The 21,789-nt window shown below is 41.4% G+C and overlaps 1 protein-coding gene and 1 non-coding gene across 2 annotated transcripts in view; one reads left to right on the top strand and one right to left on the bottom strand.

The window, feature by feature from the left end:
* Positions 1-18,786, bottom strand: part of PRIM1 (DNA primase subunit 1) — a 50,117-nt gene extending 31,331 nt beyond the window's left edge. The window contains exon 1 of the mRNA XM_019454820.2: positions 18,454-18,786. The gene's annotated coding sequence lies outside the window, so the exon portion shown is untranslated. The remainder of the gene's footprint in view (positions 1-18,453) is intronic.
* On the top strand, positions 5,454-5,559 carry LOC128775131 (U6 spliceosomal RNA). Its single transcript, XR_008419783.1, has one exon. It is a non-coding gene; the product is annotated as a U6 spliceosomal RNA (small nuclear RNA).
* Positions 18,787-21,789: the final 3,003 nt, after the last annotated feature.

The raw sequence follows: 21,789 nt of genomic DNA, 5'->3' as shown, positions 1-21,789 counted from the left end.
CTAAACTGTAAGTGAACCCATCAGTTTTTTGATAAGTAACCTGCCCATATATGTCTTATATGGGTTTTCTTATTAGTCATAAAACTACATATTCTTTGGGTCTAGCTTTCTTCTTGCAGACTGCTGAAAATAAAGAATAGCATATTCAAATGAAAACACATCAAGCCTTGTTCCCCCATAGGAATTTGGATTGGTCAGAAGACAGTGGGGAGCCATGGAAGGCTTTTAAGCCAGGGAGAAGCATAATCAAAGTTGTGTTTTTGTGGAGGGCAGATCAGAGGGAAGAGAGCAACCGCAGGCAGAGCAACCCCAGAAACTGTTGCTAGAATCTAGGTGATGAATACCTATGGCCTGAACTAAGGCAGTAAAGTGGAGATGGAGGAATTTGGGTGGACAACCGATTTAAGGAGGTAGAATTAATATTGAACGGATGTGGGGAATGAGGAAGTGGTCTAGGTTGATTTCTCAGGTTTCCGGCTTGGGCAACTGGAGAGAAGGGGATTGTCTGGCACCTAGCGGGCACTTACTGCATTCTTTGAGTGCTTGTTGAATACATTTAGGATAGGAAATAACATGAAAATGAGGAGGATCTGATTGCGGTGAGGCGTCATTATTTCAGTTTTGAAAAGTTGAATTTGAGTTACCGCTGTGATACCCCCTAAGCACCTTATGCTTTTCTTTCATAGTCCCCATTAGTATGTAATTATATATTTATTTGTGGGAATAGATATTTAATGTCTATTTTTCCTACTAAGACTGTAAGTCCTAAAACTTCAAATATCAAGTCTATTTTACTCACCTCTACTATCTCCGGTAATTTGGTAGGACCTAGCACATAGTAGGGATTCTGTTTATGAAATGAATGGGTGAACCCAGGTGGAAGATGTTCAGCAGGCACTTGGATATGAGGAGCTAGATCTCAGGAGTGATCTGGACTGAAGGCAGAGATTTGCAAATCATTAGCACTCAGATCAGGGTTGAAGCTGGTGATGACTGAGGATGTGTATAGTGAGAAGAGAAGAAAGGCCACGATAGAACTCTTAAAGACATTGACTTTAAAAACTGGGTAGAGGAGGGGGTGCTTGGCTGGTTCAGTCAGTAGAGCACGTGGCTCTTGATCCCGGGGTTGTGAATTTAAGCCCCACGTTGGGTGTACAGATTATTTAAAAATAAAATCTTAAAAAAAAAAAAAAAGTGGGTAGAGGAAGAGAAGCCAGTAAAAGACAATGTGAATGAGTAGGAGAGCTGGGAGAGCATGATTTCTTAAGAACCAAGAGGGAAGAGTTATGACAGGGTGCTAATACCAATTCCAATCTGGGTGGGGGGTGTTCCCACATATCCAAACCAATTCTTCAGACACCAGCTGGATGTCCTACAACTCAGCTCGATTCTGACACTATTGACCTGGAGATAGCATCAGATTCCATGGGTTAAGGGTTCAATCCCATAAGACTGCCCCACTTCAGATGCCAACCGTAAGCCCGGGTAATCACCTGTGCTTCTGACCAACTGGCTATAAATCAGAGGGTCCCCCAAACCCCTCCTTGGGTTTGATTAATTTTCTATAGCTGCTCACAGACCCCAGGAAACCCATTTACTCACTAGATTACCAATTTATTGCAAAGGATATGAATCAACAACCAGAAGAAGAGATACACAGGACAAGGTATGTGGGAAGGGGCATGGAACTTCCATGCCATCTCCAGATCTTCCTGAATCTAGTTTACACGTGTCCACAAACCTGGAAGCTCTCTGAACCCTGCCCCTTTGGGTTTTACGGTGGCTTCATTATGTAGGCATAGTTGATTAAATCATTGGCTGTTGGTGATTATACTCTATCTCTAACCCCTTGCTCCTCCCTGGAGGTCTGAAGGTGGGACTAAAAATTCCAACCTTTTTTTTTTTTTTTTTTTTTAAATGTTTAGTTATTTTGAGAGAGAGAGAGAGAGAGAGAGAGAGAGAGAGAGAGAGAGAGAGAAATTGGGGGAGGGGCAGAGAGAGAGGGAGACACAGAATCCAAAGCAAGCTCTAGGCTCTGAGCTGTCAGTACAGCCACCCAGGCGCCCCTAAAAATTCCAGCCTTCTATTCCTGGTTGATTTCTGAGGCAACCAAGGAAGTGCTTGCCAAGTCATCTCATTAACATAAACCCAGTTGTGGTGGAAAGGGGCTTGTTAGGAATAATAAGTCACCCCTTTTACTTTCAGGGCTCTGAAGTGATTTCAGAGACTGAGGACAAAAGGTCAAACATTATAAGGAAAGATGTACCCATTGCTCTTTATCCCTCAGGAAATCTCAAGGGCTTTGGGAGCTGTGTGCCAGAAACATGATGAAGACCAAACATATGTGAAAAATATTTCTTATAAATCACAGTATTGCATACTGATATATGTTACAATATGGATGAACCTTGAAAACATTATGTTCAATGAAAGGAGCCAGTTACAAAAGGCCACATAGTGTGTGATTCCATTTATGTGAAATATCCAGAATAGGCAAATCTATAGATCTGGAGATAAGATTAATGGTTGCCTGGGGCTAGGGAGGGGAAGAATGGTGAGTGACTACTAAAGAGTACAGGGCTTCTTTTTAGGGTGAAGAGTGTTCTGAAGCTAGATACCCTGTGAATATACCAAAACTCACTGAGCCATACACTTTGAAAGGGTGAATTGTATGGTATGTGAATTTTATCTCAATAAAGCTGTTATTAACAGGGGCATCTGGGTGGTTCAGTTGGTTGAGCGTCCCATTCTTGATTTCAGATCAGGTCATGATCCCAGGGTCATGGGGTCGAGGCCTGCATCTGGCTCTGTGCTGAGTGTGGAGCTTGCTTGGGATTCTCTCTCTCTCTGTCTCTCTCTCTCTCTCTGTCTCTCTCTCTCTCTCTCTCCCCCCCCCCCCCCGTCTCTGCCGCCCCCACTTGCACACATACTCTGTCTCTAAAAAAAGGAAAAAAGAAATCATTTTAAAAAAAAAGGGGGTTATTAACACACACAGACACACACCCTGGCTGCAGGCCCCAAGACTAAGCAGTTGCAGCTCTTTGGCAGGGTGTGTGACTGTATGAAGGCCGAGACCCCAGGTTTCAAGCAGCTGATCTCAGATGGGCAATCTGAGTGGGCTCTGCCTAAATTAGTCAGGTTCCCCTCTTCCTTACTCCAGCAGACTTTTACATCTTAGTATTCCAACTTAGATCAGAGGGTGGGGGCTGAAGGGATCAGGAAACTCTGGCTGGCCAGGGCAGCTCTTTTCTTTCTGCTTTTCATTTTGGTTATAACAGATCTGATTCTCCAGCTGAGCAAGGATGACACTGGTGAGAACTGCCAGCTTGGCCCAAGGGAGTAGAGTGGCCCCGGCTCTTACCACAAGAGGGAGATGTTTTGAAAGCAGGGCAGAAGGTGGAGGGTGGGCAGCATGGGGGAGTGGAAGGGGCCACTGCCCAGTGGGATTCATGAAGTCCTTTCAAGTCTCCAGTACTAGACTCCTGAGTCAGTGATGTGTGTGTGTTGGGTTGGGGAGGGGGTCTGTGTGGGGAGAGGTCTTGGTAATGATTTTTTCAAAATTTTCTTTTAAAGATTTTTAAAAAATTTTAAGTAATCCCTATACCCAATGTGGGGCTGGAACTCACAACCCCAAGATTAAGAGTCATACACTCTATCATCAGAGCCAGCCAGGTGTCCCAATTTTTTCTTTCCTTGTGGTAGGGTTCCCTCCCTAAGGAGAGAAAACAAAAGAGAAAAGAGGGGGAACCCCCCCCCAAAACTTGAAGGTAACATGGCTATGCATCTATGTGACAACATCCCTCATGACCTTGTAAACTGAGACTACTTAATCAGACTACATGTTTGTGCGTGTTACCATATATGGGAGACAAAGAAACAGAAAATGTATAAAAAAACTATGCCACGGGACTTTCGGGGCCCAGTTCTTCAGGTATGAACCCGACTGAGTGGTGCCGGCAGGAATAAAGTTGCTTCCTGGAAAGAAAAGCCTCGGTGTCACAACTCTGTGCGAGAATCCTGCTACATCCTTTTATTTATTTATTTTAATTTTTTTTTCATGTTTATTTATTTTTGAGAGAGAGAGAGAGAGAGAGACAGAGTGCAAGGAGGGAGGGGCAGAGAGAGAGGGAGACATAGAATCCAAAGCGGGCTTCAGATTCTGAGCTGTCAGCACAGAGCCCCATATGGGGCTTGAACTCATGAACTGCAGGACATGACTTGAGTCGTAGTTGGACGCCTAACTGACTGAGCCACCCAGGCACCCCTCCTTTTATTAAAAAAAAAAAAAAAAAAAAAAAAGTTTATTTATTTATTTTTGAGAGAGGGAGAAAATGAGAGCTGGGGAGGAGCACAGAGAGAGGAAGAAAGAGAATTCTGACCTGGGGCTAGATTTTACAAACCATGAGATCATGACCTGAACCCAAATCAAGAAGTAGGATGCTTAACTGCCTGAGCCACCCAAGTGCCCCCCAATTTTTCATTTTCTTAAAAGATCTTTCAGCTTTGATTCCTGAAGAAAATTTCATCACCTTTTTGTTTCTGCTTTTAAATCTTCATTTCTTTGTTGTTTGGGAAAGTATTGTTTAAAAGTTGAGGATGGTTTTATACTTGCAAATAGGAACCTCTGGGTATGCTCCATAAACTGGGTTTCTTGACACTGGTGAAAATCAACTCTTTCATAGTTAACGTGGTAGCTGTGGGGTAAGTTTGTGAAACTGTGGGTAAGCAAAAGGGGCCTTCTCTAATTAAATCGTGAGAATTGTGTTGCTAAAGTTTGGTAGTCTAGTTTGGGTCCTGCCCTAACCCCACCCCCAACAACCCCACCCCATTTCCCATTGCAAGCAAGCTCTTAGCAGTGGGGAGTGGTGAAATTTTCTTTCTTTCTTTCTTTCTTTCTTTCTTTCTTTCTTTCTTTCTTTCTTTCTTTCTTTCTTTCTTTTTCTTTCTTTCTTTCTTTCTTTCTTTCTTTCTTTCTTTCTTTCTTTCTTTTTCTTTTCTCTTTCTCCCTCTGTCTCTCTTTTTCTCACCCCCTCTCTCTCTCCCTCCCTCCCTCACTTGGCCAGTAAACAGGGTTTAATAGTTACATTATTACTTCCCACTTGTTCTGTGGAGAGCAGAGAAGAAGGAAAATTCCAAAGGCTGTTAAACAAGAAGTGTTTGAAATCTGACGTATAATCCCAAACAAGAATTCCTCAGGTAACATTTTTCCTTCTCTTTGTGGGATCTTATATAATGATATGAAATGAAGTGTGATATTAAAAAAAAAATGCCTTTTGCTGGAGTATTTGCTAATTTTTTCCCATTTGGCAGAACTTAAGTCACTTTTTGGAATGAGGCTGAGATTGGAGAATGTTAAAATTTATTCTTGGACATATGGAACATCTTCAAAAAGAGTTAGAGGTAACCTAAAGTAAAAGACACATATACACTAAGGATATTAAAATGGAAATTGAGTGCTCGCTTGGCAGCACATATACTAAAATTGGAATGATACGGAGAGGATTAGCATGGCCCCTGCACAAGGATGAAACGCAAATTTGTGAAGGGTTCCGTATTAAAAAAAAAAAAAAATGCAAATAGGAGTACAAAAAGAAATAGAAAATCAAAGTGATAGAAGAGAGAAGAAAAAATGCTGTCTACAGAGGCTAAGAGAGGGGCTTCTGATCAGCTCAGTCGGTTGAGGATCTGACTCTTGATTTTGGCTCAGGTCATGATCCCAAGGTGGTGGGATTGAGCCCCCTGTTGGGCTCCATGCTGGGTGTGGAGCCTGTTTGGAATTCTCTCTCTCTCTCTCTCTCTCTCTCTCTCTCTCTCTCTCCCCCTCCCTCCCTCCCTCCCTCCCTAACCTTCCCCCTCCTGCTTCCCCTGCCCCGCTTGCACTCTTTGTCCGTCTCTAAAAAATTAATTAATTAAAAATGAATTTAAAAAAGACTAAGAGAATTAACTATGAACATTAAATTTGGCTTTGAACTTCTAAGATAATACCAAGAACTAGGTAATTTAAAAATAATCAGTAGCATACTATTTACTTAGAAAAGACAAAGTCTCTCCTAGTACTAAATGCATGACAGGATTTATTATGTGGGGTCTTGCACACTGTACAGATGCACGTTGCTCTTGTTAAGAATTTTGCAAGCAAATGCAGAAGTGATTTGCCTCAGACTTTTTTCTTTCTTTCTTTTTTTTAATGTTTATTTATTTTTGACAGAGAGAGAGAGAGCACAAAGAGGGAGAGGGAGACAGAGAATCCCAACCAGGCTCCTCCCTGACAGCAGAGAGCCCTATGTGGAGCTTGAACTCATGAACTGTGAGATTATGACCTGAGATGAAGTCAGGTGTTCAACAGACTGAGCCACCCAGGCACCCATCTTTTTTCTTTTCTTTTCTTTTCTTTTCTTTTCTTTTCTTTTGATTAAAGAAGTATTTTTTTGGGGCGCCTGGGTGGCTCAGTCAGTTAAGCGTCCGACTTCAGCTCAGGTCACGATCTCACGGTCTGTGGGTTCGAGCCCCGCGTCGGGCTCTGGGCTGATGGCTCAGAGCCTGGAGCCTGCTTCCGATTCTGTCTCCCTCTCTCTCTGCCCCTCCCCCGTTCATGCTCTGTCTCTCTCTGTCTCAAAAATAAATAAAACGTTAAAAAAAAATTAAAAAAAAAAAAGAAGTATTTTTCTTTTTCTTTGTTCTTTTTTTTTAGAAGTATTTTTATTTTTCTAATTTGAGTCAACATGCAGATCAAAAGTGGATGGTTCAGTGAATTTTCACAAAATTAATACTTAAGTTACAGCCACACAGGTCAAGCAATAGAACATTAACCAGCACTGCAGACAACCCCCTAATACCTCCCTCAATCTCTGACCCCACTCTCTTCCCCAAGGGTAACCATGAATCTGATGGGTAGCAACATAGATTACTTTTCCTATTTATAACTTTGGGTAGGTGGAATCTACACGAAGTTCTTTTGTGTCACAATATTATATTTGTGAGATTCGTTCATCTAATTGTGTATAACTGTAGTTTGTTCATTTTTGTCACTGTATAGCATTCTGTTGTGTGAACATATTTCAACTTATTTATCCATTCTATTGTTGGTGCATATTTGGGTTGTTTTCAGCTTTTGGCTATTACGCATAATGCTGCTATGAACACATCTTATGATGCACATATGCACATATTTTGTGGCCATCGTTATTATGTACCTAAAAGTGGAATCTTTTAGTATAAGAAGGTGGATCTTTATCTTGGGTAGATAAGGGCAAACCATTTTTTTTCAATTGATTGAATCAATTTACTCTTTCACTGGGAATGCTTGCTTGTCTATATTCTTGCCAACACTTGACATTGTCAACTTTTTTTCAGTTAAAACATTATGGTGGGTGCATAGTGGCATCTATAATGATAAACATTTATTGGCTTGACTGACATCTAGTCCGTATGTCCAATAGGGGAAGAAAGAATGTTGTGGTGGATCAGTCCATGAATCCATGTACTGATTATAGACTTGCTCTTAGGATCAATGACTAGACTGATTGGAGTTTATAGACAAACCCAGGTCTGAAGATTTGAAAGGAGGGAATAAAGGCTGCCTCTTATTTTGCCGTGCACTATATTGCAGAGAGATAGGTCCTCTGCTTGAGATTGAAGAAAGTCAGGGTGAACTAGCATGGTCCAGTATGGTGATAAAGAGCTGATAGAAATGATTAAGGACGTTGCAATACATGGAGTTTCACATACTATGAAAAAGTGGTGGCTGAATGCACCAGACAGTTTGAGTTCCCATGGTGAAATCTTCTTTTGAATTCTGGAGGAAGAGGTAGGGCTTATAGAGAAAAGCCTAGAATGGCACTGATAAAGCAGCAGCAACCAAAATAATACTAATAATATCTAACAATAATACAGTGTTTTTTTGTGTTAACTCATTTAACTCTTTCAACAAATCACTGAGCTGTACTTTTCCCATTTTGAAGATGTGCAGCCAGGTACAGAGAGGTTAATCCACTTGCCCCAAGCCACACAACAAGTAAATAATAAAGTCTGGATTTGAACCGAGGTAATCTGGCCTCAGAATCCATGCTCATGATTTTATGGTGTCCACAAAATTAGGGTTGGGGGCAGAGGAGCTCATGCAGAGAGATTCTTGGAAAGGAAGAAAAGGAAAAGTAGGCAGGGAATTAGCCAGGTAGTCTCATTGATATCAACTAGTGTTCTGACAAATGAAATACATTCTGCACTGTTGCTAAAGAGGAAAATCACGGAAGTCTGAAACATCTCCAGATTTATATGTGAGAGTCTTTGGCACACAACAAACACAATGGCTGGTTAGGGAAGCCCAGTTTAGCAGACAGCCTAACACTGAGGATTGCTAATCTTCCCTCCTTTTCACACCTGTATCAGGTTTTTATGGTTGCTCTACTGATGGATAGATGACAGAGTATCATGGCTAGTTGCTTTTGGGTTTCTGGGTTGCAGAGAAACCAATCAGGGGCAGTAGTTGATATTTACATTTCTAATATCCATGCCAGTGGTTAGGGACCCTATATTTACCCAGATCCCCAGGCAACCAGAAAGGTCAATTCTTGGGCTCCAAACCCTCCTGCTTTCTCCTTGGGGCCCTGTCACTAAGACCTGGGCTGGGGAATGGAATCTGGAGACTGATAATTGGGAGGGAGGAACAAAGGAGGGACACCCTAGTGGGTGCTTAGGCAGAGATTAAACCATCTCTGCTTTCCTGGAGCCCCTGGACATGGCCTACTTCCCCACACCCTCCTTACATCTTTGTTTCCTCTTCCCCTAGCTTCTCCTTTTTCCTCATACTTACATTGCCCCATTCACAAATATAAATAACTTCCCTTGGAGAAGAGCTCACTCTAAATGGGGAGAGGAGGAAGGAAATCTCAGGCTGGGAAGTGGCCAGAGTGACCTCTGACCTCTATATAGTTCATGTAGATAGTCTCAGGACCAAGTCTCCAGGATAGAATGGGTCAATGACTGCACCGTTGGTAAAGAAAAGGCTCAGGGGAAACACCTATAGAGTCATGTTTGGACTCAGTCATCTCCAGCCCAAGGAGGTAGCTCAGTGAAAACACTTACTTAGCAGAACCCAGCCCTCAGTATTGCTCATCTCCTTGAGACTTCTCCCAGAGAAGACTTTGCCTTTTCTCCTCTCAGCCTCATTCGGGTTGTTCCCCATCCTTGCCAACGCTTGTTATTTCTTGTCTTTTTGGCTCCTGTGTATATATATATATATATATATATATATATATATATATATATATATATATGTATATATTGACTGTATGTATGTGGCTTTGTTTCTGGGCCATTGATTCTGTTCCATTGATCTATATGTCTGTTTTTATGCCAGTAACATGCATCTTTGATTACCATAGCTTTGTAGGATAGTTTGAAATCAGGACGTGTGATGCCTCCAACTTTGTTCTTCTTTCTCAGAATTACATTGGCTATTTAGGGGTCTCTTGTGCTTCCCTAAGAATTTTAGGATTCTTTTTTCTACTGTGAAAATGCCATTAGAATTTTGATAGGGATTGCATTTATTTATTTATTTTTTATTTTTTTGTTTTTGTTTTTGATAGGGATTGCCTTTAATCTGTAGATGGCTTTGGGTAGTATGGGCATTCCAACAATATTCTTTTTTTTTTTTTTTAATTTATTGCTTTAAGCAATCTCTACACCCAATGTGGAGCTCAGACTCATGACCCCCAGACCAAGAGTTACATGCTCTTCTGACTGAGCCAGCCAGGTGCCCCAACAATATTAATTCTTCTGATCCATGAACATGGGATGTCTGTCCATTTATTTGTGTATTCTATTTCTTTCATCAAAGTCTTATGGTTTTCATTGTACAGATCTTTTACCTCTTTGCTTAAATTTATTCCTAAGTATTTTATTGTTTTTGATGATATTGTAAAGTGAGTTTGTTTTCTTTATTTCTTTTTCAGGTAGTTCATTATTAGTGCATAGAAATGCAACTGATTTTTATATGTTGATTTTTTTTATCCTGCAATTTTACTGAATTTGTTTATTAGTTCCAACAGTTTTTTGGTGGAGTCTAGGATCTGCTGTATATGTTGAACCGTCCTTGCATTCCAGGGATTTGAAACTGGAAGTCATCCTAGGACTCCCCCATCTAATCACTAGGTCCTAGGACATCTGCCTCTTGTATATTCTAAGTCCTCCCTTCCTCCTCAAACCCACTGCATGGCCAACTCTTTCATCTGCATGTCTTCGTTCAGATGTTGCTTTCTCCATGAGGCCTACTCCGACCACTGTATTTAATGCTACAAACTATCCTTCCTCCAGTACTCTTGATGCCCTTTATTCTGCTCTTCCTATTTTTTCCAAAGTGCATACACTCTTCTAACATGTTTATTATGTCTATCGTTTATTTTATTTATTTATTTACTTACTCACTTACTTACAGTGAGTGCACACACACGAGCAGGGGAGGGGCAGAGGGAGAGAGAGAATCCAAGCTGGCTCCATGCTTAGCGTGGAGTCCAACGTGGGGCCCCATCTCACCACCGTGAGATCATGACCTGAGCTAAAATCAACAGTCAGACACTTAACCAACTGAGCCACTGAGGCTCCCCTGTTTTACTTATTTAAAAGCTTTATTAAGATATAATTCACATATATAGTTCATACATTTAAAGTATACAATTCAGTTGCTCTTAATATATTCACAGGGTTGTGTGATCATCACCAAAATCAATTTTAGAATATTTTTATCATCCTAAAAAGAATTCCCTTACTCTAGCATTCACCCACCATTTCCTCCAAATTCCTTCAATTCATCCCTAGGCAGCTACTCACCTACTCTTTGTCTCTATAGATTTGCCTCTTCTGGAAATTTCATGTAAATTGAATCATATTGTACAATATGTAGTCTTTTGCAGCTGATTTCTTTCACTGAGCATAATGTTTTCAAGGTTCCAAAGCAACTGCACCATTTTATGTTTTCACCAGCAGTGAATGAGGAGTGAGCACTTAATGCAGTGCCTGGCACATAGTGGGTGCTCAATAAATGCTTATTGAATGTATGGATAAGAAAATGTAGGACACAATCTACATTTTTTAGCATGCCATCCAACAGCTTTCCTGATCAGGTCCCTACCTATTTTTTTCCAGCATTGTCTCTTGCTATTCCATGGCCTCTAGCCTTATAAACCTCTTTGCCTTCTTACATCCTGTTCCTGCTGCCTGGGGTATCCTTCTTGTCCTTCTGCTTTGTGTGCTGAGCTTCCGTTCACCTCTAACAATATGTCTTCCCTTAATCCTTTGGCAAAAATAGGTGCTTTCTCTTGTTGTCTTCTCCACATTTTCTTAATAATTTGTTTCTATTTTGGGGTACCTGGGTGGCTCAGTTGGTTGAGCATTCGACTTTGGCTCAGGTCATGATCTCATGGTTAGTGAATTCGAGCCCTACATCGTGCTTGCTGCTGTCAAAGCAGAGCCTGCTTCTGATTCTCTGTTCCCCTCTCTCTGCCCCTCCCCCACTCATGCTCTCTCTTTTGTTGTGTGTGCGCTCTCTCTCTCACAAAAATGAATAAACATTAAAAAAAACATGTCATCTTGAAGACAACCTCATGTTTATTTAAAAAATAATTTGTTTCTATTTCTACATCCCCTACTAGTTCTGCGAGCTTCTTAAGGATTGGCACTCTGGTACTCTTCTACTCATCTGTGTATCCTCAGTGCTTACCCAGGGCATGGCACACATTTAATAAATGTCTGTTTCAATGAACAAGTAGAGGAAATAGCAAGAGCAATACCCCAGAGGCAGAAATACACTGGTAAGTTTGAGAAACAATAAGTTTTCTAACTTGATTTGTTAAAAAACAAAATTCAACTGAGTAAATTTGAGGATCTAATTGATTTTATTAAATGATTCATGAATTGGGTAGTATCCCATTTAGCAAGTAGAGGAGAGCTGTACTGAGCTGTTTCCTTGGAAAAAGAAAGATTTCTAAAGGCAGTGAGAGTGCATTTAAAAAAAAAATTATTAGCAAGGAATGTATTATTTAGGCAGGATTGCCCTCCTAAGGGGAAAGAGTCTATGGGGGATTATCTCCTAATGTTGACCAGGAAATTCAATTTTGGCTGGTTAAAGTTACATTCCCAGGGAGGTTGAAACTATAGTTAGCTTAGGTATTAAATCTTGGTATACAGATGTTATGCCCAGAATTCGTGATCCCCAAATACCGCCAGGGAGCCGCGTCCGATGTAAAAGCAAAAGAGCCTTTATTCGAGCTAGCTCGAGCTCAATCCCCTACCTGCACCGACGCAGCGGTGAGATACAGGGGAGAGAGGGCGAGTTTCAAAAGGACAAAGGTTTTTTTGGGGACTAGGGGCAGTTGGTGAGGTAATGGCTATGGCCTCAGCCGATTGGCTGGGGAAGGGTCCTGGGGAAGGGTCCGAATCCTGTTAGGCAGGTGAGGGGGGGGGTTACTCAAGGGGAGGAGGTGTGGTCAAGGTGAAGGACACAGAACAAGATGGAGTCCGCTGGCGTAGGCCCGCCCTTTCACAGACATGGGGCCTTAACATAAGTGACTCCATTTGGGGCCTGTGGTTTTCTTTTTAAAATTACCCCCTCTTGATCAGACTCTCAGTTTAAGTGAGACATGATAAAAAAAATTTTTTTGAGATATGATAAAAATTTAAAGAATTAGCACCACTCTCAGCTACCATTCTGTAGTTTTCATAGCTTTTAAAAAACAAAATTCAACCCAGTAAATTTGAAGATCTAATTGACTTTATTAAATGATTCATGAATCAGGCATCATCCCATTTAGCAAGTAGAGGGGAGCTCTGAGGAGTTATACAAAATGGGAGGTTTTTATAGGAAGGAGAGTAAAGCAAGAAAATTGTTAGTAAAAGAAAAGGATTGTTCTAGGCAAGGTTGCTTTCCCTTAGGGGGAAGAATAAAGGATCTTACCATGCAAATTACCCCATTTTCCTTTGGGGGATGGAAAAGGCCCAAGTGGCAGGCTCATAGGTGCTGATTGCAAAATTCCTGACTCACTGGTTGAGCCTGTATTTCTCGGGGAGGATGAAATTACAATTAAATTAAGTATTAAGCCCTGGTTTGGGGACTTGACCTATGCGACACCATTTTGGGCCTGTGGTTTTCTTTCTTTCTTTCTTTCTTTCTTTCTTTCTTTCTTTCTTTCTTTCTTTCTGTCTGTCTGTCTGTCTGTCTGTCTATTTATTAGGCTCCATGCTGGGCATGGTACTTGAACTCAGGAACAAAGTGGAGCTTGAACTCATGACCCTGTGATCAAGACCTGAGCTGAGATCAAGAGTCGGTTGCCCCCCTGAGCCACCCCAGGTGTCCTTGTGGTTTTGTCTTTTCTTTTCCTTCTTTCTTTCTTTCTTTTTTTTTTTTTTTTTTGTTAATGTTTATTTTGTTTTGAGAAAGAAAGAGAGCCTTGTGCACATGCATGAGTAGGGGAGGGGCAGAGAGAAAGAGGAGAGATTCCCAAGCAAGTTCCAAGCTGTCCTCGCGTAGCCCTATGGGCTCAAACTCACGAACCATGAGATCATGACCTAAGCTGAAATCAAGAGCTGGATACCTAACCAACTGAGCCACCCAGGTGCCCCCGTTTTCTTTTTAAAACAGCTTTTGTTGATCTTTTGTTATTCAAAGGTCATGACGTGTTTTTGCCTAATCTGAGATATCCACAAGTTACAACTTCAGGTTCACAATTTTTGAGTCAGTTATCCTCTTTGTTCTTTTTCTGATGTTCTAGTCTTAAGGAGATCATTTGGTTGGTGGTCAGTGGCTGTGAACATACATTTAAAACTTTTTTTTTTTTTAATGTTTGTTTATTTTTGAAGGAGAGCAAGGCAGAGCATGAGCAGGGGAAGAGCGGAGAGAGAGGGAGACACAGGCTCCAGGCTCTGAGCTGTCAGCACAGAGCCCGATGTGGGGCTCAAACTCACAAACTGTGAGATCATGACCTGAGCCAAAGTCGGTGCTTAACTGACTGAGCCACCCAGGTGCCCCGCATTTAAAACTTTTGAGAGAATACAACACACCGGGGAGATTATTATGATTATTATAATTCCCAGTGTTTGAAGTGTACTTTGAAGCCATGGTCCCCAAGATCCAAACCAATCAAAATCAAATAAATCAAACAAAGACCCAATGGAAGGAGTCACCTTTTTGAGCCAAGTGGCTTATTCAGTGATCTTATGTAACTGAGTTTTAACCTTCCCAGAAGTATTAATCCAGGTATAGCAAGTGGTGTTGGCCACAGCAGAGACACCTTGTTCAGCTAACATATCAAGGGCTATCCTATTATGAAGAACAACTTTGACTAGAGAGTCTAAGGATCCTTGTTGGGCAGCTATTGTTTTAGCAAAATTCTGCAATATCTTCAAGAGTTAGGGAGAAGTTTCTGATCATATTCTCATTTATATTTACTCCTAAACAGGAAAGTATGGCCCTCCAAAAAAAGTGAGTCCTAAGACATGAATGCCTCCGGGTAGGTTTTTTCTAACTTGGTAATGACAGTCCAAGGAAACTGACCAATGAGATGTCTTGTTTCACTTGTGAAAATTTAGGGACACAGATAACCTAAGAGGCATTGCCCAGCTGTGTGCCAGCTATCTAGGCATTGTAGCCCCATGGATAATGATAACTACCACGGACAAAGGCAAACCCTGACAAGGCACAAACCAATTCCACTAAGGAGGCACTGTAAATGGACAAGTAGGAGATTTTGATGACAAATCCAGTAGTCTGAAAGGCAAAGGTTTCACTCCTAGCCATGGCCCAGGAGATGTGGATGATAGTGTTGTCTTTCCAGGTGAGTGCCAGAGTAAAGGAAAGAAAGGGAAGAAGAAAGGGTTTTGTATTTAAAGTATGAAGTCTTGATCTGGCATCTTGGCAGGAAGCAGTCTACCTCAATGTCAGCTACTTCTCTTCCTAGTCACTTTGATTTGGAAGTCTCCAGCGCCTGGGTAGGACCAGATGTCAGGTGGGACCTTATTCAGCTATGAGATACATGTCCAACGTTTAATTCCGTGAAGTTTGGCTGCCATCTGGGTAGCAAAGAGGATGTGATGTAGTCACTTCTAAGGAGGTTCAAAGGCAGTTTGAACTTTTCTCTTTTCTTTTACCTGTTTTTCTCTTTTCTCTTACCTGTTCCAAACCAGAAGGGTGGGAGAAAGTTGGAAACATTAATTTGGAGAGTTGTAGCCAGATTTTTGAGGAGACTAGAAGAATTTAGGATCCAGTCCAATTTACAGGTATATAACAGAACCTCAAAGACAATTAACCAGATTAGAATCTGGTTACAGACAAAGATGTAAGCATAATTTCCTCTCTCCAAAACTACCCTCATTTTTTAAATAGTAAAAATAATTTGTTTGCATTAAACTTTGCCTGATTATTTATGTAAGTGCAGCAAGAATGAATAGTGAGTGACTATACAGGCTCTTTGTAAAATTGCTTTGCTGGAAACTTGTAAGCAAGGTGCCACGTTGATTTTGTTTAAGGGTCTTTATTGACTCTGTAAAGTTACCCTTTGTTCCTTCAAACTGTCTAGTCATTTTGGAGTCCTTGCCCATCTCTTTAAAATACGACATTCCGGGAGCATCTGAGTGGCTCAGTCTGTTGAGCGTCTGACTTCGGCTCAGGTCCTGATCTCACATTCGTGGTTTTGAGCCGTATATGGGGCTATGTGCTGACAGCTCAGAGCCTGGAGCCTGCTTTAGATTCTGCGTCTCCCTCTCTCTCTGCCCTTTCCCTACTTGCACTCTGTCTCTCTCTGTCTCTTAAAAAATAAAATTTAAAAAATGTTAAAAAAATATGACATTCCAGTTAAAGCTTTGGTAATATAACCAATGTTTCTAACTATGTCCTGTTAAAAGGAGAACAGATTCTCACTGAATTTATGTAAATAGCTAGTTATTTTGTCATGAAAAGAATACTCAAGAGTTTTTGGAGGGATTGGGTAGGGAGAGAAAGTAAATGTTTAATCTTTGTTCACAAAGTTATATATCACCAAAATGTTGGTAGTTTAAATATGAAATATGAAAAAGCAAAATTTAAAACAAATTTTTAAATATTTATTTATTTTGAGAGAGAGAGAGAGAGAGAGAGAGGAGCACGAGCAGGGGAGGGGCAGAGAGAGAGAGAGAGAGAGAGAGAGAGAGAGAATCCCAAGCTAGCTCCATGTTGCCAGTGCAGAGTCTGATGGAGGGCTCGAAGTCACAACTTGAGGTCATGACCCGAGCTGAAATCAAGAGCTGGACGCTTAACTGACTAAGCCACCCAGGTGCCCCTTAAAAAATTTTTTTTTTAATGTTTATTTATTTTTGAGAGAGAGAGAGAGAGAGAGAGAGAGTGGGGGGGTGGGGGGAGGGCACGCAGAGAGAGAAGGAGACACAGAATCCGAAGCAGGCTCCAGGCTCTGAGCTGTCAGCACAGAGCCCGATGCAGGGCTCACCCCATGAATCGTGAGATCATGACTTGAGCTGAAGTCGGATGCTTAACTGACAGAGCCATCCAGGTGACCAGGCGCCCCTTAAAAAGCAAAATTTTAGAGGGGCGCCTGGGTGGCGCAGTCGGTTAAGCGTCCGACTTCAGCCAGGTCACGATCTTGCGGTCTGTGAGTTCGAGCCCTGCGTCAGGCTCTGGGCTGATGGCTCAGAGCCTGGAGCCTGTTTCCGATTCTGTGTCTCCCTCTCTCTCTGCCCCCCCCCCCCCCCCGTTCATGCTCTGTCTCTCTCTGTCCCAAGAATAAATAAAAAACGTTGAAAAAAAAAATTTAAAAAAAAAAAAAAAAAAAAAAAAAAAAAAAGCAAAATTTTAGAGAACCAGTGATGTTTTATTTATTGTATTGTATTGTATTTTCATTTCATTTTACTTTATTTCATTTTACTTTATTTTATTTTACTTAATCTATTTTTGAGAGAGAGAGAAAATGAGAGCAGGAAAGGGGCAGAGAGAGAGGGAGATACAGAATCTAAAACAGGCTTCAGGTTCTGAGCTGTCAGCACAGAGCCAGATGCAGGGCTCGAACTGGTGAACTATAAGATCATGACCTGAGCCAGAGTAGGATGCTCATCTGACTGGCCACCCAGGTGCCCCCGTTTTAAACAAGAGTCATAAAAATTATAATCCTCTTCCTCAGTTCATTTAGTCCTGTGTTATTAATTCCTATTCTGTTTGAATACAGTTTTTCCACTAGTTTTGGAAATTCTTACCCAGTTCAGTTGTATGATCTAAAAGTTACCAGAAATCTATATTCTGGAGTACTTGTTAGATTCCTTTTCATGAACTTCTCTGAAAGTAAAACACATTTGCAGGAAGCGTTTGTAAAAACAACTGAGTAAAACAGTAACTGTGTGTAAATGTCTTAAAAAGGTCATGGTTAAAGGTCTGATTAGAGTTCATTACAATGTGACTGACAATGAAATTTGGTTATTTTGGTTACACAACACTTCAAGATAATAACTAGAATTACAAGTGATAGCATATTCTAGGACATATCAAATTTCTAGGTTTTATACAATTTGTAGAACACTTATTTACATAACATGTATCTACATAAATATAATCAAGGAAGGTTTAGCATCACTTATTTTACAACACTTCCCGTGAAGTCTAACATACCAAATAAACCTAATTGGTTTCATATTTCTCTTTTATGAGGAGAACAAATCTTTTAAAATGTTCTAGGGACCTTTAGGAAAACTTAAATGTTTGCCGTCAAAAGACTTCTTTAGAATTTGATTTTAGAAAGTTTGTCAAAAGATATCAGAGAGACTTTAAAACGCTTGGTCAAATAGGATCATAGGTCATTGTGAAACAATACTCAGTTATCCATTTAACTAAAGTGACATTAGGACTTTGTGGACAAATGCAGAAAGTTAAATAGTTGTAAAAAGCCTTAACTCTTTTAACATTAAAAAAACTCAGTTTTTTTTCTTCTGAGTAATGAAAGATCTGATAAAGATAAAACATAGAACCTTTGTTTCTCTAGGCAAATTACATTAAAGGTAAAGATAAACCTTTTTTACAGTGTTTTATTAAGGACAGACCAATAATCTAAGAAAACCATCCTTTTAACAGAGGAAAACCAAAATCCTAATTTTGCACCAGTATACTCTTGACATTAAAACTCAGTCTTAAACAAATTCTTTTAATCTTAGCCAGCTTGACCACACATTAAACTTCCTTGTCAATGATTCCTTTTCCACAAACCTTTTACAACTTCTGTTATAGCAAATACTCGATGCCCAGGAAGAGACAAGCGACATGCACTTGGGGAATCAGGAAAGACTGTTTATTTCACACAGGTGCCAGCCTAGCAGAGTCGCCTCCAAAGGCTGAGCCCTGAGCCTTGGCGTCAGCCTCTTTGTGGGTGGGATTGCAGGGGCTCAAGAGGAAAGAAAAAAAAAAAAAGAAAAAAAGGGAGGGCCACTTACCAGTTGTGCTGTGAGGGCAGTTGGTGGATGCAGGAAGAAAGCAAGATTACAGAAGCCAAAAACAAGTAAGGGGCATATCTGGCCTTGGACATCTGGCTGGCCCCTTTTGTCTTGCTTTTACCAGCTTTCCTTCTCACTTCCTTTTTTACAAAATTAAAAAAAAAAAAAAAGTTCTACGACGTTTTCTTTTTTTTTACATTCAGATTTTGTCCTAAGTTTTCTGCCTTTAAATAACCAGCATCCCATCTAGCAAGCAGAGGGGAGCTTCACTGAGCTTCAGTAAAGGAAAGGTTTTACAAGGCAGAGAGAGGGCATTGCGTGAAGAGAAATGTATCATAAAAAGGAAAGTATTGTCTAGGCAAGGTTGCCCTTCTGAGGAGGAATGCGTCTATCAGAGGATTACTTCCAAGAAATCCAGTTTGGCTGGTTAAAGATTACATTCCGGCAGGGGTGGGGGGAGTTGAAACTGCAGGTGATGTATTAAGTCTTGGTTTACTGATGTGGGGCATTAATGTAAGTGACTCCATTTTGGGCTTGTGATTTTCTATTTAACAACTGCACACTGGCCTTTGTGAGTTGGATTATAGATGCGGGGCCTAAAATCATCTGGTGAAGGGATTATACTTTCTCTGGTGGGCCCCTGGGGAATGCTGAAGGGGAATGACATGGCTAAGACTGGGCCTGAGAAGAGTTAACCCAGCAGTGGTGTGTAGAATGAACTGGAAAGTAGGAGACACATTAAGAGGAGGCTTTAGGGGTGCCTGGGTGGCTCAGTCGGTTAAGCGTCCGACTTCAGCTCAGGTCATGATCTCACAGTTCGTGGATTCGAGCCCCGCGTCAGGCTCTGTGCTGACAGCTTGGAGCCTGAAGCCTGCTTTGGATTCTGTGTCTCCCTCTCTCTCTGCCCCTCCCCCACTCATGCTCTGTCTCTCTCAAAAATAAATAAAGATTAAAAAAAAATTTAAGAGGAGGCTTTAGGCCAGATGAGAAGAGTGAAAGTAAAATCCCAGGTAGGATGTAAGAAAGGGCAGAGGCGTGAGAAATAGTATTAAAGAATCTGTAAGGTTTGGTTTCCTTTCCAACCAAGGTCCAGCAGAATAGCTCCCACAAAGAAGGGTGGTGAGAAGAAGGAGGGTTGTTCTGTCATCAAGGAGGCAGTGACCAGAGAACACACCATTCACATTCACAAGTGCATTCACGGAATGGATTGCACGAAGTGTGCCCCTCAGGCACTCAAAGAGATCTGGAAATTTGCCATGAGGAGATAGGAGCTCCAGATGTGCATGTTGACAACCAGGCTTAACAAAGCTCTCTGGGCTAAAGGACTAAGGAATGTGGGCTAAAGGAGTAAGGAATTGTTGCATCCACACGACTCCTGAAACAGAATGCTTCGGGCACCAGTGACAGTCACAACAAAGTTTATTGCAATGAGAGGCAAGGCCAACCCGATCGGGACTGACACTCTTGACCAGAGTGCGGCCTCGAACAGCCAGGGTGCAGAGTTTTTATAGCCGACCACATCATCTTATCATCACCTGGGAACAGAACAAAGAAATAGTCCCCAGATGGGGGTGGAAACAGTTCAGACCTTCTGCGGTTAAGCTGCAGCCAGTTGACCTCCTTGACCCTGCCTCTGGCCCACCTTCTCAAAGTTCTCAACATGCCCTTGCCCCTATCCAATCAAACACCAATCCAATTGATTTCCCTTGAACTTTTGTTCCCTTGATTGATAGGACAAGGCTGTTATCTCTTAACCTACAGTGTCAAAACAAAGCTGTTATTTCCCAAGGCTACAGGTTAGCCCTACACTACAATTTAACCCTTACAGGATGTTCCATACCATATCTGTGTGTGGTTGTCCAGAAAACATAATGAGGATGAAGATTCACCAAACAAGCTCTATATGTTGGTTACCTGTGTATCTGTCACCACTTTCAAAAATCTATAGTTAATGTATATGAGAACTAGTCACTGATGGTCAAATAAAGGTATAAAATGGCCAAAAAAAAAAAAAAAAAATCTGTAGGGTTTGGAAAGTGACTGAGTGTGCAACATGAGAAAGATGGAGGAGCCAAAGACTGGGCAAGGCTTTGCAGCCAGGTGCTAGGCAGAATGGTCAGGTTGAGTAGTGCTGTCTTGGCTTACACTTGCTTCTATGTGTGTTTGTGGAATTAGATACTTTCTAAATATCTACAGAGAGGGGCATCTGGGTGGCTCAGTTGGTTAAGCATCTGACTTCCGCTCAGGTCATGATCTCGAGGTTCATGAGTTCGAGCCCCACGTTGGGCTCTGTGCTGACAGCTCAGAGCATGGAGCCTGCTTCATTCAGATTCTGTGTCTCCCTCTCTCTCTCAGCCCCTCCCCCACTCTCTCTTTCTCAAAGATAAATAGAAAAAACATTTTAAAAATAAAAAAAGTATCTACAGAGAAGGAAAAGGCCTGCAGGGACATGTACTGTGTATTGTATTATAATTACTACTTTCAAGAAAAAGACAAATTATGCAGGGAATACAACAGTGACATATAATCGTAGTCAATCAGTTGGGTGCAGTGGCATTGCTTTTTGGTTTTGTTAAAAACAAACAGGGTCTTCCAGAAGTGGTTAATTGTTTATTCAGTTCAGTTACATCCTGGACTGAAGCCTTGGTGTAGGTGCTGTGTCCGTTATAAAGATGAATCAATCACAGAACCGCGCCAGGCATACCAGTCCAGGTGGAGAGCTGAGTTACATGGGAGAGGTATGAATAGATTGTTATGGGAGAGCAGATCTATCTGCTGGTTGACGATCTACCTGCTGGTTGAGAAAGGTTTGTATGGAGGAAGTGTGAACTGCTGAATCTTGCAGGACAAGATACTATTTGACATGCAGAGGTGAGCAACAAGGGCATTTATGGAAAAGGAATGGGAAGAACAGAGCACAAAAAAATGGAGAACAACAAGCTTTTTGGTTTGGGTGGAACATAGGCAGTGTGAGTGGGCCTTGTACACCCAAAAAAGGTTTTACATAGATTTAGATGATTTTTAGTAGGTTCAGTGCTTTTCAGGCAGTAAGATCAGCAGAGCTGTGCTTTGGAAAACTTAACCAGAGAGCACTGTGTGGATGAGAAGGGAAGGGACTGACGCAGTGGGGGTAGTGAGTCATGAGGTCTGTGCAATCATTGTGCCCATTTTTCAGATGTGGAAACTGAGGCACGGATTTAGGCAAAAATTAAGTCAATTGTCCGAAGCCAAACAGACGATGAGTAGTAGAGACAGGATCAAATCACTACACCCTACTATCTCTCCCCTGAACGCTTTCCATGGTCTGGCTCTGGCCTACTTTTCACACCTAAGCTC

Source organism: Panthera pardus, unplaced genomic scaffold, assembly GCF_024362965.1.
Source record: "Panthera pardus isolate Hobbes unplaced genomic scaffold, ASM2436296v1 HiC_scaffold_6, whole genome shotgun sequence".
Classification (NCBI taxonomy): Eukaryota; Metazoa; Chordata; class Mammalia; order Carnivora; family Felidae; genus Panthera; species Panthera pardus.
The sequence above is the reverse complement of the archived record's forward strand: the minus strand, read 5'-3'. Positions and strand labels throughout refer to the sequence as shown.